At 50.9% G+C, this 15,416-nt stretch overlaps 1 protein-coding gene across 1 annotated transcript in view; it reads left to right on the top strand.

Annotated features, from left to right (window-relative positions):
- Positions 1–15,416, top strand: part of LOC122379166 (glutathione-specific gamma-glutamylcyclotransferase 1-like) — a 31,376-nt gene that overhangs the window by 672 nt on the left and 15,288 nt on the right. The window lies entirely within an intron of this gene.

The raw sequence follows: 15,416 nt of genomic DNA, 5'->3' as shown, positions 1-15,416 counted from the left end.
ATCCAAAATTTTTCCGAATTTCGAAAAAAAACCGGAATATATGTGATAGTCCCAGCACTCTTCTATATACATACCAAGTTTCAGATCAATATCTCGTTTTTTGGCCAAGTTATAGCGAAAAAACTGTTCAAAAATGATGACGTCAAATTTTTGAACTCAATTTTTAGCGATTCTAGACCACGTACGGCAAAACAAAGACCACCATTGAACTCCCCGTGACGAGCTGCATCGATTCGATACCCATTTTATGCAAAAATATTAACTTTGAAATTTGACCTAATTTGACCTGACCTTGGCCTGACCTTGACCTGACCTTGACCAAAACGTGACCTAAGCTGGCCCCAAAGGCTGCCTGACCCACATAATCGCATTTGTCATGTAAAATGGACCATAAAACATGTATCACACGACACTTTCATATTGTGACCCCCCCGTGACCTGACCTCTGTGACCTGACCTGGTATCAGTGACCTCAAATAGCAAAATATGTGTTTGAAGAACATTTCCCCATCGATGATTTTCAATGAAATGCATTTTACTCGATTTTACAACGCATTTGTTGAAATGCCTGTAAACGGTGAAAATTGGACCTTTGACCTGACCTGTGACGTCATCGGTTTGACCTAGGTCAATAAAATTGGGTCACAAGGTAGTTCCCCGTTGGGGCTATCCAACGCCGTTTACCGCTTGTCGCTATGTTGCGTGGTTCTCGAGATCTTAGGGGGGGGGCCAAAATGGCCCCCCCCCCAACCGGGCGCGTTGCTCGGCAGAGCCCAACGGGGCGCGGGTTAATTAGGAACCGACAGTTGACAAACATGCAGGACTAATTAACAACAAAGGCCCACTACCTCTAAAGCACTATACCACACTGGGCCAAATTCTCGTTAGCGGAAACTTGTAAAACAGATAGGTAGTTAATTTTGATCCCAATCTTAACATGCCAGTTGGCCAGAAAAACATCACGCAGCTAAGCGAGTGTTATCACAATTAATACTGCAGCCAGTGGAGGGGTGTGGTATAACTGTAACAGCTGTGGGGCTGCGTTCTGTGAGTTAGGAGGGTACTTAACGGGCTTGGGACGTTTGAATCATTGTTTGGATGACGTCACGTCTTGGCCGGCAGAATATTTCGCTGGAACGCTCAGCAGAATATTCTGCAGTCCGCGAATCTGGCGCATTGTGGTGAAGTTTGCAGACCGCTCTTAGCACATTTTATTGGTAAAAATAAGCCTGGATAAATAAATCTTTCCCGATGCAAATGAAATATTTGTCCAAACTATTCCTTAATATTTAAAACACTATAGGCGGATTCATGTCAATTGTCTAAGATAAGCCTTTTTACTTTCTGTATTGAGTCCGCCGTCAGTTCTTCATTTTAATCTGATATACACCGACATTTCAGTCGGTTTGCGTCAGGTCGCCTGTGGCGCAGTTGGTAGCGCATCGGTTTGTAATATCAAAGATATCGGGTTCGAATCCCGGCGATGGCGGCGTTTTCCTCCTTGAACGCCGCCACTGGAGGGTATAGTCGGTCAAATATGTATCTTTCCCGGCCGGCCCTCCCCTCGCGCGCTGGGCAGGTCGGTAACTTGGCTGAATCCGCCGGCCGCTGCGAGTACTACGGAGGGGAGGGGACAGGTTGTGCGGTTGCCGCGTCGGCCAATGAGCGCGGACCTGGCGAGCGGGCTGGGGCCACGGCGTGTTGACCTAATATGGTCAAAGGTTCATGCCCTGCGGGTATGGTCTGCGGCCAGCTGGCCCACTGATTGAGCCACAGCACCGGGTCGCGGAAAGGTTTCGATAGGTATCTGAATTGGAGAGTGGAGACCGTTAGCTTGAACTTGAGTGTAGTCGCTCTAGGTTTGAGATGCCGGGACCAGGGACCTGCAACACCATGATCCTGAATATATTGTGTGGATCGGGTGGCATTCAGATGAAGTTGAAATTTATCCCATTGACTTATAATGGGGAGGTTGTGAGATTGACCTGACCTCAGGTCATAGATAAAAAAATCCGAGACATACATTTTGTGGATATTGTCACCCTTACTACTACGCATTTCAGACCATTTGGAACAGTCCTTTTTGGCTCTTTCTCGTTACCTATTCGCTTGATTTCAGCCAAACTTTGACACAATGAGTTTCAAGGGCCTACCTAATTTTTACTAATATGGTCTTTTAACAAAATGTCAAAATGAAAGGCACTTGTCATTGGCTTGTAATGGTAAAAATTGATCGGAAAACTTTGCGCCGTGGTAGAGGCTAGCACGGCGTAGCAGCGTCAGCTGTCGCGCCGCAGCTAAGCTCCGCCCACATGCGCCGCGACACCGGGACCGGTCATTCGCCGCTCGGGCTCGGGGGAATGCGGAGCTCTGACGGACTGGAACGAGACACACGCTAACGCAGGTATCCTTGCGTGAATATATGTCGTGTCGTATCTCGCGCGGAGAGGATAAGGATGAAGAATGCAATGCAGATCGGTGTATGTATAAAACGTTAGGCACTCCTTCCAGCTACAGAATGTTATTCCCTACATACTTCAAATAATTTTATTTTCAATAATTTATAGCGAGCCTCTCCGCAGCCGTCCTCCTACAGGCTATTGTGCATTTAAGGAGAAACGGGACATGATTTAACGGGCTGTCTTTGCATTCAACGGCTTTATTTAATTGAGGATATCCACATATGTACTTGTAGGTAGGCATTTCGTTTTTTTTTTTTTTTTAGTTTGAAATAATAAAATTTTATGACGTTTTTGGGTGAAAATAATAGGTAAATCTTTCCATGATATTTCCACAATGCTTTAAGAATATTGTTGATAGATCTTAGGCCCGAAAAACAATAAAACAGGGAAAGATATAGAATGACTCAATCTGAAAATGTAGATATGCAATATCGAGAGTTAATGATCTCCCATCCTTTACCTCCCCTTGTCAGTCTCTCGTCTATAGGTTTAACCCTCGCCGGACCTATTGGTTTTCTACATACGCGCCGGCCGAGGGGGGGGGGGGCGGGTACGACCCCCCCTCGCCGTTTCGCCCCTGGTGGAGCTAGCGCGTCGCGGAAAAAACGAGCGTGTGCGCCGTTACGAGACGCAGAGGTTGGTACCCGATTTTAAGGTCCTAGGTCAACCGGTGACCTCTGAGGTCAGGTCAAGTGCCCCAAGGTACGGTTCAGTTTTTGGTGAATAACTTCGCAAAAAACGGCCGCAGAGCGCCGATTTTGGCAGCATCGTGTTCGTCTCGCTCAGGCGCGTCGAATGATATACTTTTTGTCCGGGTCAGGTCAACTTGGGGTGTTGACCTCAGGTCAAGGTCAGGTCAGCACCCCCAGGTCACGAAGTTGGTCGAAAGAGGTCATGTCGCATATCATTCGATTCGGCAGGTCTTCCTGAGTCCATTGGTGGCTTTCCCGACTCGCTAGCTTAATTTGATCAACAGTTATTGACGAAAAACTAATATGACCTTGATGACGTCATAAATGACGTCACGCAAGGTCAACTTTGCAAAAGTGACGCATCTCACCTTGCAAGGAGTGCATCAAATCACGATTCTGTGTGCTTGAGATAGTTGGAGATCGTTCCCGGCGCCAGAATAGCAGTTTGAATTTTTCCCCATTGACTTATAATGGTGAGGTCACGAAAATGACCTGACCTCATATGACATTCAGGAAAAATCGGAGATATACAAGTTGTGGGACTCATAATGGATACTAGATCCTGCAAGTTTCATTTCCCTGTGACATCTCCTCTGGCAGTGAGGGCGTTGCGAAGTTGCGACATCTAAAGACCGTGCAGAGGTTCACTTATGACGTCATAGGTCAGTGACCTGACCTGACCCAAAAATGCAGTTAGTGTCAAAAGATCCGGCTTGGATCAAAGGTCAGGTATGCCAAGTTTCAGCTCTCTATCGCCAGCGTGTTCGGAGCTATCGCGAAAAAACCCTATGGGGGGGGCGGCACCCGCCCCCCCCCCTCGGCCGGCGAGGGTTAAAGTCTCAAATGTCTCTCGTCTATAGCCTAATCCCTAACTTCGTCACTTGTCTCCGGTCTACCATCTGGTCTGTCTTTCGTCTACCGTCTTTGTCTCCCGTCTCTGCTCTAGCGTGTATGCATATTGTTTGCTGTCCACTAGCCAACGTTTACCGTTCGTATCATTGTCACTTTGTCTCCTCTTCCTTTCTCTTTCTTCCTCCATCCTTATTTGTCGTAGAACAACTTATTAGAAGTTCATGACATGCAAGCAAGTGTTCCAACTCCGCTGCGCTGCGCGCGCGGCCCGCACGCCGGCCGGCCAGACTGCGACTGCCGGCGACATGACCCGAGGCTGGACCGCAAGTGGGCGGAGCCAATCCGCAGTGTGCTAGTGCGGCACGACCAATCAGAGGGGAGACAGCGTCCAACCTGTGCCAGCCTCTAAGCAGGGCTCTGACGACCTTAACATTATCAGTCAATGACAAGTGCCTTTATTTTTCATTTTTCGTTAATAGACCATATTGATAAAAATTAGGTAGGGATCTCAAACTATCAATGCCAAAGTTTGGTTAAAATCAAACGCATATACAACGAGAAATAGCCGAAAAAGACTGTTCCACAGGGTCTGAAACGCATAGTAACTCCTGAAAGTTTCATATCGATCGGTCAACAGTTGTAGCTTTGGTGCAAGTTCAAACTTTTTGTGACGTTAGGTCACTCAAACCGACCTGTTGACCTGACCTTAAGTCATATAAGGTCAAAATTCGCACACAGTATGCGCAATAGATGGAAAAACAGGTATGCAAAATTTGGTGGCGCTGCACGCCGCCGTTTTTCGGCTATCTGCGAAAAACCTGGGGGGGCGCAAATCGCCCCCCCCCCGGCCCGGCGCAGGTTAAGATTTTCAGTAGATATGGCTTAACGCTTTCCCGTTAATGCCAAAAAAAAAAAAATGGAAAAAGTTTTTGCTTTATCAAAAAATAACCGGTCATAATTCGATTAAATATTTCTCTTGCGCTAATCATCATATCACCAAGCATTCGATCGTATCAAGAGCAACCATCTTAATTTTTAGGTCAGCGATCCCTGTTGAAACACCAGATAATCCTTTGATAGCTCATAGCACTCAGTCTACAATTTATACGGCGCATGAAAGCACAGCCATCATTAGACCATCGCGCTGCCCTCACATTCGTTAGATTCCTAACGCATCCGCTTGCTCGCCTCTCCCGGCCAGACCCGCCGGAGCACCCGGCGGCGAGGCCGTCCAGTGCTGGTCTGCGGTCACTCTCCAGCCGGCCGCTGTGTAGCTTCGCCCCCCGCGCGTGACGTCACAGGGCCGCCAGAGCCGCCAGGGCAGCTGGGGTGTGGGCTCAGCCAACTATCGAATCCAGACCGTAGCGCCACTTGGCGGCCGGGAAAGATACATATTTGACCGACTATACTTTACCCTCCAGCTGATTTTGACACCCTACCAGCGGATATTTGTACTCGCAGAAAGCGAGTTCCCAACCCACGCATCGCAGGTAATACGCCATGTGCGGATTGTGTACCCGCTGCGAACGGGTAGGTTGCCTTCTGTGTGTGGGTTGAGTCCCCATCCTATGCGGGTTAGGTACACAATATACTCGGGTTGACAGCCTGCGATGTGCGGGTAAACGCACCCGCTGGTAGAGTGTCAAATTAGGTGGTGGGTAGGTGTACCCGCCAGCAGCGGGTTTTACTCGCTGTACGCGGGTTGAATTGTTTTCAGTGTGTATTTCACACCAGGGCATATTTTAACACACTGACTGCGCCCTGCCTTTGGGACGTAGTCCTCGCGAAATTTGGATCATTGCGTCCCACAATTGCGAATTTCGATACTGGCCAAAAGCAATTACAACAGCCCGCTCCCAATATCCCGCTTGCTGCCCCTCCACCAGAACAGTACACAATGACACATTTATCTGTCTGTACATTATCTCGCTTGCATTATATACCTACTATTTCGCTTGCAATGTGCCCTTTCCGATCGAAGCATGTGCCCTATGACACCTTTGGGACGCAGTAAAAAATCCTTAAAATATGCCCTGTTTCACACACAGGTCGAACAATCCAACCCCCTGCACGAAAAACATTTTGATTTCGTGATGTTAGCCCGTCTCATTAAAAGCGTTGTAGAAAGTCAACACGCAGGTGAAACATTTTTAAGTGCGTGGTGCCATGTTTGCTGAATTAAATAACAACAGCACAAAACAATAATTGCAATTTAGATTTATCAGAACCTACACTAAATTGCCTGCGACCCTTATTATTGTTCGCCTAAATTAATCGACCGTCGAGGCGCTCCATTTCATTCATGTGTTCAATGATATAATGCCTGCATTCAAGTGAGGCTGAGGCGCCCAGTCACATACACTTCCGACACAACCGCAGCCTCAGACACTGTAGTACGCCTCCCAGAGAGCCGTTGCAGCCCAGACACTCCGGCACTCCTTCCAAAGTGCCGCTGCGACCCCAGACACTCTGTAACACTCCTCGCCGAGTGCCGCTGCTGCCTCAGACACTCTGGCACTCCTCGCGCGATGCGGCGGCGCGGTGCGTTGCCATGGTCCCACCTCCGCCGGCCGGAGCGACCGCCTCGTCAGTCCGACCCTCTGCGCCGCTTCTGCAACAATAAAGCCACTTCAAGGCCGACCTTTGGTGACCCCGTCCGCGGAGCTCGGCCGCTGCAGCGCCCTGGGAGGGGAGGCGGGGAGGCGGGGAGGCGGGAGGCCATGAGGTCGGGATTGGGCTGGAGTGGGGGAGGGACGGGGCTGCGGACGGGGCTGCGGACGGGGCTGAGACGGGCTGAGACGGGTCTAAAACGGGGCTAACGCGGGACCTGAAGGGGATAGAGGCTTGTGCTAGAGGTCAGGTCGGTATGCATGTGCATTAAGCATCAAATTTCCACAGGGCCGAAGCTGCTGCCGATGCACTTATTCTGAATCTACCGGATATCCCTGAGGCCTGAGCTGACTTTAATGATGACGCCATAACCCCCATCATCCGAGACAAACTTAGCACCCGATCGACACCTGCGGCGCTCCTAGCCACCGGCGCGTCCCAAACAAACACAAAACGCGCCGTGAGGGACCGCCCACGGCGCCGGCCGCGCCACGAGCGCCGCCTCGCAGCACCGGTGCGTCGGTGCTCGCCGCCGTATTCTGGGCGTCTTGCGGCGGACATACCGCGCCACTATCGTCACAGAGATCGGCGGCGCGCCGTTTTAGCCGCTTCCCACAGTGTCTCGCTCGGTATGTCAGATGGGAGCGGTACGTCACGATCAGACGCTAGATGGTCGGATAGATAGAGAGCGCGACTGACCTGACTGAGTTCAACTGTGGCGTCCAACGGCCTCCGCGGACTGACCCCACAGAGGTCATCTATGGGAGTATAGCGTCCAACAGACTGATCTATGGTGCGACTGAACCAACTGTGGCCATGCTAGAGTCCAGTGACTGTTCACTCTCTCATGCTGATTTTCGCGGACTGCGCTGTTAACTTTAGCAATATAGGTAATCCTTGTCTGACATGATTTAGTTCAAATGTTGCAGTAGCACTGGCATAATGTAGGAGACGGATCGTGAAGCACTGCTTGATGTGCTAGACGAAAGGTTCGAACATTGATGTAACTTCAAAGCCCATCGCTCGTAGTCACAATGATATTTTGAAATCTCATAGACATGGCATCTAACAACATCCGAATTAATTGAATTGAATAACAAAATTGATTATTTGGCTTATTACAGCATCAGCAGAAACCTGTGCAATGTGCATTATATCACCAGTATAACGCCTTTTGTGGCGACTAACGGAGCGAGCGAGAGGGTGGGCCTTGCACGTGCGAAATTGCGAGGGGGTACCTCCAGCTGACTTGTGCACGGCACCTTACTAACCGGTCTCTAGCGATGTGCCAAATTTGAGCACAATCGGCCCAGCCGTTCTCGAGATCTGGAAGCGGCACCCTGTACGTGCGCACGTGCAAAATGGGTCCCAACTGACTTGTGCACGGCACCCTACTAACTGGTCCCTAACCGTGTACCAAATTTGAGCGCAATCGGTCCAGCCGTTCTCGAGATCTGGAATCGACCCCTGCACGTGCGCACGTGCAGCAGCACCCCAACTCTGGCACATGGATATGCATTGCCTAGTGGGTGCCTACCTACATGCCAACTTTCAGCGCAATCGGCCCAGTAGTTACCGAGATATTGCAACAATTACAAAAGTGACACCTCTTCGTTTTGCACGTGGCACGTGCATAAGGGGTCACCCACATGCATCGGGAATAGTTCAATACTTGGTAGAAGGAATGAAGCTACCCTACAAAAATTACCGCATGTAAATCGGTCAAGTGGTTGCTGAGATATAAGCTTCGCAAAAGCGTGACCACGGCCGGCCGGCCGGCCGGCCGGCCGCTCATACTCAGAAATTTCCGTTAATCTAAGGAAAGACTACGCTCGCTTCGCTCGCTCCGTAACAATGCTGTCACACTAAATCATAGTTCATCATAAACTGAAAAGAAATACAACTGGAGGACGCGAAGACCCATGAACCCGGACGGGACGGGACTGTGGAATGTCTCCCTACTCGGGGCGACATTTCGGTTTCCAAACGGCCCATTCCAACCATTCCGCCGGTTTGAATGTCCGCGGTTAAATGGAGGATGTAATCGCTTCGACGCCGTGTGATCGTACGATTCTAGTCATCAATTTTATTATTGTTAGATTTAAAAAGCGCGATAAAGGAATAACTTAGACTTGAGTCTGCATTTGCAACGGGTTAATGATCTTAATGACCTGACTTTTACGTTCTGCGAAGTGAAGCTCATTATTTCAAGAAATTAGCAGAAACCTACAATTTATATAGACGGACGGTTTGTTTGATTTAGTCGAGCCCCAACGACACGTGTTCACATGTTTGCTTACATCAACACGGTCCTCGTGATAACGGTTCGTAGATCCATTCATTCACACCGACCAGGCTCATCCCCTCTCCATTTCCGGTGTCCTGTGCTCTGTCCTCGCGACCCCGACCTGCACAGGGGACAGGGGCGGCGCCTTTGACCCGACCGCGGGGTCTCCTCTCGGCACCGGTCCCTCTCCCCTCCCCTCCCCTCCCCCTACTCTCCCACCGGTCTCGGGTTTCTCGCGGCCGCTAGTGGACTCACAAACCCCGTCTGGTTATCTCTCTGTCTCTCTCCCTCCCTCTCCTATCCGCGGCCCTGACCACGTCTCTCGCTATCTCTCCGTTCGCCACCTACCCTGTCGGTTCTCATGGTGGGACGGCTGGGGAGGGAGGAGGGGCTCCCTCCCCATGCAGATGCCGCTGTCAGACAGGCGGTCACGACACACCAAACTACGACCGACCTCTTAGTGGCTATTTATTCGCATTGCTGGCCTATTCAATGATCATTGAGGCACATCGCCGATGCCTGCCATTAAACCTCGGGGCCTCGCTCGTTATCAATGTTGCACACAAGATGCTGATGCAAGATATTCATTGCCATGTAAGTATGGCTCCATGTGATAATATAACTAAACGTGGGAACCGGCAGAGCGGATGGAAAAAAGCAGCAGCGAAGGCTGCCGAATAGCGGCCCCGAGTTGCCAAATGAGAGAGTTTCTCCTGTACACATAGAGGCATTAACCTTTTTTTAGGCCGACAACTACTCGGTTTCATCGTCACATGCTCGTCACCCAGTTACACAAATGGATGCATAGCATTCATTTGTGTTTGCCACATCTATATATAGACGATGACAAATGGGCGGAAATGGCTGACTCCAGCACCTCCTATTGACCGTCCCAGCCTCGCTCTGGAACGCCTAGCTCCAGCACCAAGCGAGGCTTGAAGAGAGCAGGATCCGGTGCCCTCTCACCCGCGCGTTCCAGGTGGCCGGCCGCTGCCCGGCCGCCGCTGTCAAGGTCGTGACCTTGCACTGCATGGTTCGCGCCAGTGACGTCACTATTTAACCCTCGCCCTGGCAGGGCCTTTTTCATAACACGGCCTGGCAGGGGGGGGGGGGGGGTCGATGCGACCCCCCCCCTCGCGATTGGCTCCTATGGCACCTAGAAACACCAAATTTGGTAGGTAGGTGGGCCCCATGGAGTTCTCGCCCCTGTGCAAATTTGGTTGTTCTAGGTCAATATTTAGGGGGGTTTTGGGGGGTATAAATGTAAAAATTTCGCTAAAAACAGGTCAAAAGTTTTTCGCTTATAACTTTTGATCTAATTAAGATAGAGCAAAAAGAAAAGCACCAGTGAACTCAGCACGTCAAGGCGCGTCGAATGATATACTTTTTAGCTTGCTTAAGTGTACTTAAAGTTTTTCTTAATTTTTAAGTAAACTTTAATTAACTAATTAAGTTCAAATTAACCAAATTGCATCATATCGCATATCATTCGATTCGGCTGACCACCAGGAACACAATGACACCATTTTTTAAGCTCTAGCGTCATTATGTGCCAAGTTATTGGAAAATATGTGATTTGACCTCAGTTGACCTCATTTGACCTGACCCATAGATAAGTACACCAAACAAAGAAGCACCAAGTGACCTGCTGTTAAGTACTGTGGTTTCAAAGCACAAAAGTGATAGAACGAAGCGGATATCTCCAGTATTTTCCGAATTTAGTATTTTCCCATAGGCTTAACATTACGACGCAATGACCTCTAACTGACCTCAGGTCAGTGACCTCAAAAAACCCGAACTATATGTTATACAACTCGGTGAACTTAGCACATCCTGAAAGTTTGAAGGAAATCAGTCGAGAACTGTGAGTTGTACAGGTGCAAAAAGAAAGTTGAAATTTGACCATGACCTTGTACCGGTTTTTCTGACCTGGTGACCTGACCCAAGGTCACCCGGACCTGAAATTTTCAGGTCATATGTAAAAAGGTTGCCCCATAGGCTGTGCCAAATTTGGCGGCGCTGCGCGCCGCCGTTTTTACGCTATCTTCGAAAAACCTTAGGGGGGGGGGGGTCGCATCGACCCCCCCCCTGCCAGGGCGAGGGTTAACAGCCAATGGTGGTGTCATGGGGCGGGGATGATGCGGGCAGTAAGAGCATCACGGTCTATTATTCCCTGTGTTCGAAACGATGTGCTAAGTATGCGACGTCCAAGCTCAGTGGTTAGAGGATGGCTGCGTGATTTAGAGACCGGGGGACAGCTATCTTGAAGATAGAATCGTGAGATGGGAAGTTATGATCGGCATCTGAGCAATCGTAGGTATGTGTCTAACGACGGTGAAAATGTTGATTTGCTACTGCAACTAAAAAAAAACTTGCATCACGTACCTAATTCACCCTAAATGCACATTACGCACACTATGGATAAGTCGACTGACAATGTAGTGAAGGATACCTCGAGATGCTGATTACCGAAACGAAACCCCCAACCTTCCTTATCTCCATACACATCCTGTATCACATGAAGACACCTATCTCCCCTCCCCTCACTAATATTCCAGATGTGAAATGTATCTCAGCACTATCCTACCGGAACTGCCTCCATCCAAGGCGGCAATATCTGTATTAATCAGCATACCGAGAACTCTAGGCGACAGCCGCCGGAATGTTAAAGACTCCGTTTATGAGCGCCGACCAAGGCGGCATGTCACTGGTAAATTAACAAGCAGAGTCGCCGAGACGGCCGGTGAGACATCCGCAGGAGGCAGGGGAGACATCTCCGGGAGACAGGGCAGACGTCTGGAGGAGGCGGACGAAGGGCCGGCCGGACATGCTGGACACTGGTTGTCGGCTCGTTTAGATCGTTGCCAGTCGCTGCTGAAAGGCGGCCGCTCGGCTGTAAAGGTGCGGTCAGGGACCGGCTCGCCGTTGCCGACATGCGTTCCACCGTGGGGAGCGGCTGGAGAGCGGGGAGGGGGTATTTGCAGTGCACCTCTGCAGCGGCGGCGTGCTCTCGAAGCCAGGGGGTCTCACGAGGGAGCCGAACAGACCAGGTGGCGGCGGGCCGAGCGGGCCTTTCCAGGGGTCGCCGGCCTCTGAGTTATACCGAGAGACTGACATTGGCCGAGCTAACCGAGTCAACCCACCGGCAGGACAGCCCCCTGCACTGACGCAGCCTATGCCCTGTCAACCTGGCCAGTGGCTACCTCATCCAGCAGGACAAGTGCTTCGTACCGAGTAGCCATTAGCTGCTGGTCTATAAGCCGCTTCACCCAGCAAAACGGTCCTTCCTCGCTGATTTAGTCCTTACCTTCACTCTTACCTTTAGCTCTCCAACTGGCTTAACTAGCCACCCCAGTCGGCAAGACAGCCTTGCCTCACCTTGGCTAGAACTCTCTTGGCTGGGGCTGACGATGAGCGGCAACCAAACAAGTTATTACTTACGGTGTTTTATCTTTCCTTCGCTACTCACGAAGTCCAGGCTGTGTGTCCTGGCTCGCTCTTTTCCCCTAGCGTTTTATAATTTCTATGCAGTTATTCCCACTCTCGTGCTCCTAGCGTATTTCTAGAATACGTTTCTGGGCGTGAGGCTTCGGTATGCATCTCGGCTTTCATTGCGAATAGCAGCGACATGAATGTCACGAGAGGCCCGCCACTTTGAATGAACCGACTTTTACACCATGCTGCGTACATTCATTCATAGCTCACCGTACTATGCTGCACGGAATGCTCATTACCAACTTAATTACAATAAGTTACTTTATCTCTTCGAATGGAACAGGGCATTGTTGAGGATTGTGTGTTTGTGCAATACAAAGGATGCGACACGGGTCGCTTGCACCGGTTGCAAAACAGCGTAATACGTCATGGAACATGGACCTTCATCCAGATGATCGCTGCTGTAAGCGTTGTGTTGTGTGGCCCGTTGCACCAAACTTTCTCTGTAGCAGGATGTCCGTGGAATATCTTAGGAGTTGGCACATTAGGATATCGTCTGCATTCAGACGTTCCATTACATTTCAAGCAGATTTTGCTTGCAAGTTTTAACTTATGGTCTGACGTAGTCAGTGTCCGCTGCTCATCAGAAGCCATACTTACAGTATCTGGTGTGGTGAGTGCCCAGAGGTCAGTGGTCAGTCTTTGGTCATCACTCAGTTGATGTTGGTCAGTGTCGAGTGCACGCCGCGTGGTGAGTGCAGAAGGCAGCTGGTCCTGCTCCCTTCCTGGAGGCGTACCGCCCGCTCCCTCAGGAAGTGGCGGCGCCCCCCCCCCCCCCGCGGCCCGTGTCCGGTGTCCACCACTCCAGTGACCGCCGGGGTCCGCGGCAGGTCCAGGTGCCGCGCAGAGACGCGTTCCGGCTCCTGCGCCCGCGCCGCCACTGCCCGTAAATTGGGCGCGAAGACTGCGCTTAATTCGGCAGCGTCCGCGCCGTAATGGCACGACCTGCGCAGTCGACAGGTGGCCTCGCGGCGCGGCCCTAATTAGAAAAGACAAAATGACCGGATAGAAATCCACGAAATATGAAAGCTGGTTGCGAGGCGCCGCGCTGCAGTTGGCGAGGCGCTGTTCGCACCTGCCTGTGTCAGCGTCGCGCGCCTGTTGCAAATTGCAAAGCGCTTATGTTGTTACGATGCTCTGTAGCTGTTATTGTAAAGCGCCGTTGTTACTGTAGCGAGACTCTGTTGTTGGTAGTGCCGAACTCCCTCACCCTCATTCCTTGTCTTGTCTCATCGTCGCTTCACTGCAGGCCTCTTCGCCTCTGGGTGGCTCTCGATTGGGGTTGGTGAGCCGAGAGGGGCGTCAGAAAAACCACCGCGGAGATGCCTCGATCAAAGGCAAAAACGCCGCATCTCCGGCGGTGGCGGCTGCTGCAGAAGGTGCCGCTTGCGGGCGTTCCGGGCGGTCCGCGGCGCCAAAACGACTCAGGCGGCCGCAGCGGCAGGTCAAAGGGACTCCACCAACAGAATCATATAAATGACCTTGGGGTCCACTACCTAACACGACTCGAAAACATACGCCATGACCCACTTGGAGCCCAAGTCGCCTCACAACCTTGCAAACATTTTTTGTCGTCTTTTCTTCATTAAAAATGTGGAAATTGCACGAAGGCTCGCTTCCTGGCTCTTTCATTAAGCGCCAAGGTTAAAATTAATGCATCATTAACATTTTTGACCGACTTCTGTGCAGCGGTTAATTGTTTGTCCAACTGCAAATGTCGGGATGTTAACCGTGCTGCCGTAATTGCGCTATTTAGCATTCTCTCTTGTAAGCACAATGCTTGGTCACACATGCTGATAGCCTTTTTCATGTTACTTAAGTGGCAGCCGCCAGCGCTATTAATGGCCATAAAATATGCTGGCAAAACAACTGACGAAGCATATGCATCGTCTCTTACTTTTCATATCATTATTATTATTATCAAATATAAGCAAACAAGAATAGCACGCTCATGTACTAAATCACCTGGACAAGTGAAGTGCATCTAATCGACCCTGATGTTATTTGTCCTGTCACCGGGTGGAGACGAGTGAAACGCGCCAGGAATGTCCCGTTTTCGAACGCAATCTTTCTGTTTAGCGCCATGATCCGCCGTCCATCCAAAGCCGGCGCATTCCGACTTCGTTCCGCCGTATTTTGTTCTACCGTTGGAGACAGCACGGAGCGGACAATCAGTCGCTCGGGCCAGACCCGTGCCACCCAATAAACTCATCACTCCCTTTCGCCGGCGCCGCGTCCCGGGCCAACCCTCGGACCTTCAGACGAATGATCCGGACATGATCCCTTCCTTGGTAACTCCTCCATTGGCAGCGGGCAAGGGCGGCGCCAGAACAGACTTTGTTGGGAGTGCTAAGGCTTGTGAAAATTAGTTCATTTCCATGCCATTCCAATTTCTGTCGGTCCCACTTGTATTCGTACAAATTTGACTTATGAACAACTCCTGAAAATGATGTTTCCGTTCAGAGTTATCCACTCATTTATTCGATTATCAGACAAGAGACAGACTCAAACTGGACGCGCCTCTGCGTCGAGTCGGTGAGAAGACGGCAGACGGGACGGCGCGGCGACGATTTTATTGAGGTCCGTCGCTGTGCCGCCTGTTCGAGGCGGCCGGCGCGGTGCGGCGAGTCCGTTATTCTGTGCCGCTCCGACAGTTTATGATGCGTTAAATACCCGCCGCCAGTGGCGCCGGTAGAGCAGCAGCCAGCGTCCCGTGGTCACCGCGCAGAGCTGAATCCATGGCTCCGTGGGTTGCTGGCGCTCTCACGGTAGACTCTCTGATTGTCACGGTTCGGACAGTCACGGAACTAGGGGACAGACGAGAACGGGACGAGTTGGGTCTGAAACACGAGAGAAACGGGTCCCAGGAGCGATAAGGACATGAGCGAGGTGGCTGCAGGTTCAATCGTTTGAGCTGAAAGGATCCGTCCCAGGAGAGTGATCCCAGGAGAGCAGACACAGGACCAGGAGGGATGGTCAAGGCCCATGGGCCATCCAGACGGCTGGAGGACACGAGTC

Source organism: Amphibalanus amphitrite, unplaced genomic scaffold (genome assembly GCF_019059575.1).
Source record: "Amphibalanus amphitrite isolate SeventyFive unplaced genomic scaffold, NRLGWU_Aamphi_draft 000073F_arrow, whole genome shotgun sequence".
Classification (NCBI taxonomy): domain Eukaryota; kingdom Metazoa; phylum Arthropoda; class Thecostraca; order Balanomorpha; family Balanidae; genus Amphibalanus; species Amphibalanus amphitrite.
Note: the sequence above shows the minus strand (reverse complement) of the source record. Positions and strands in the feature narration are given on the sequence as shown.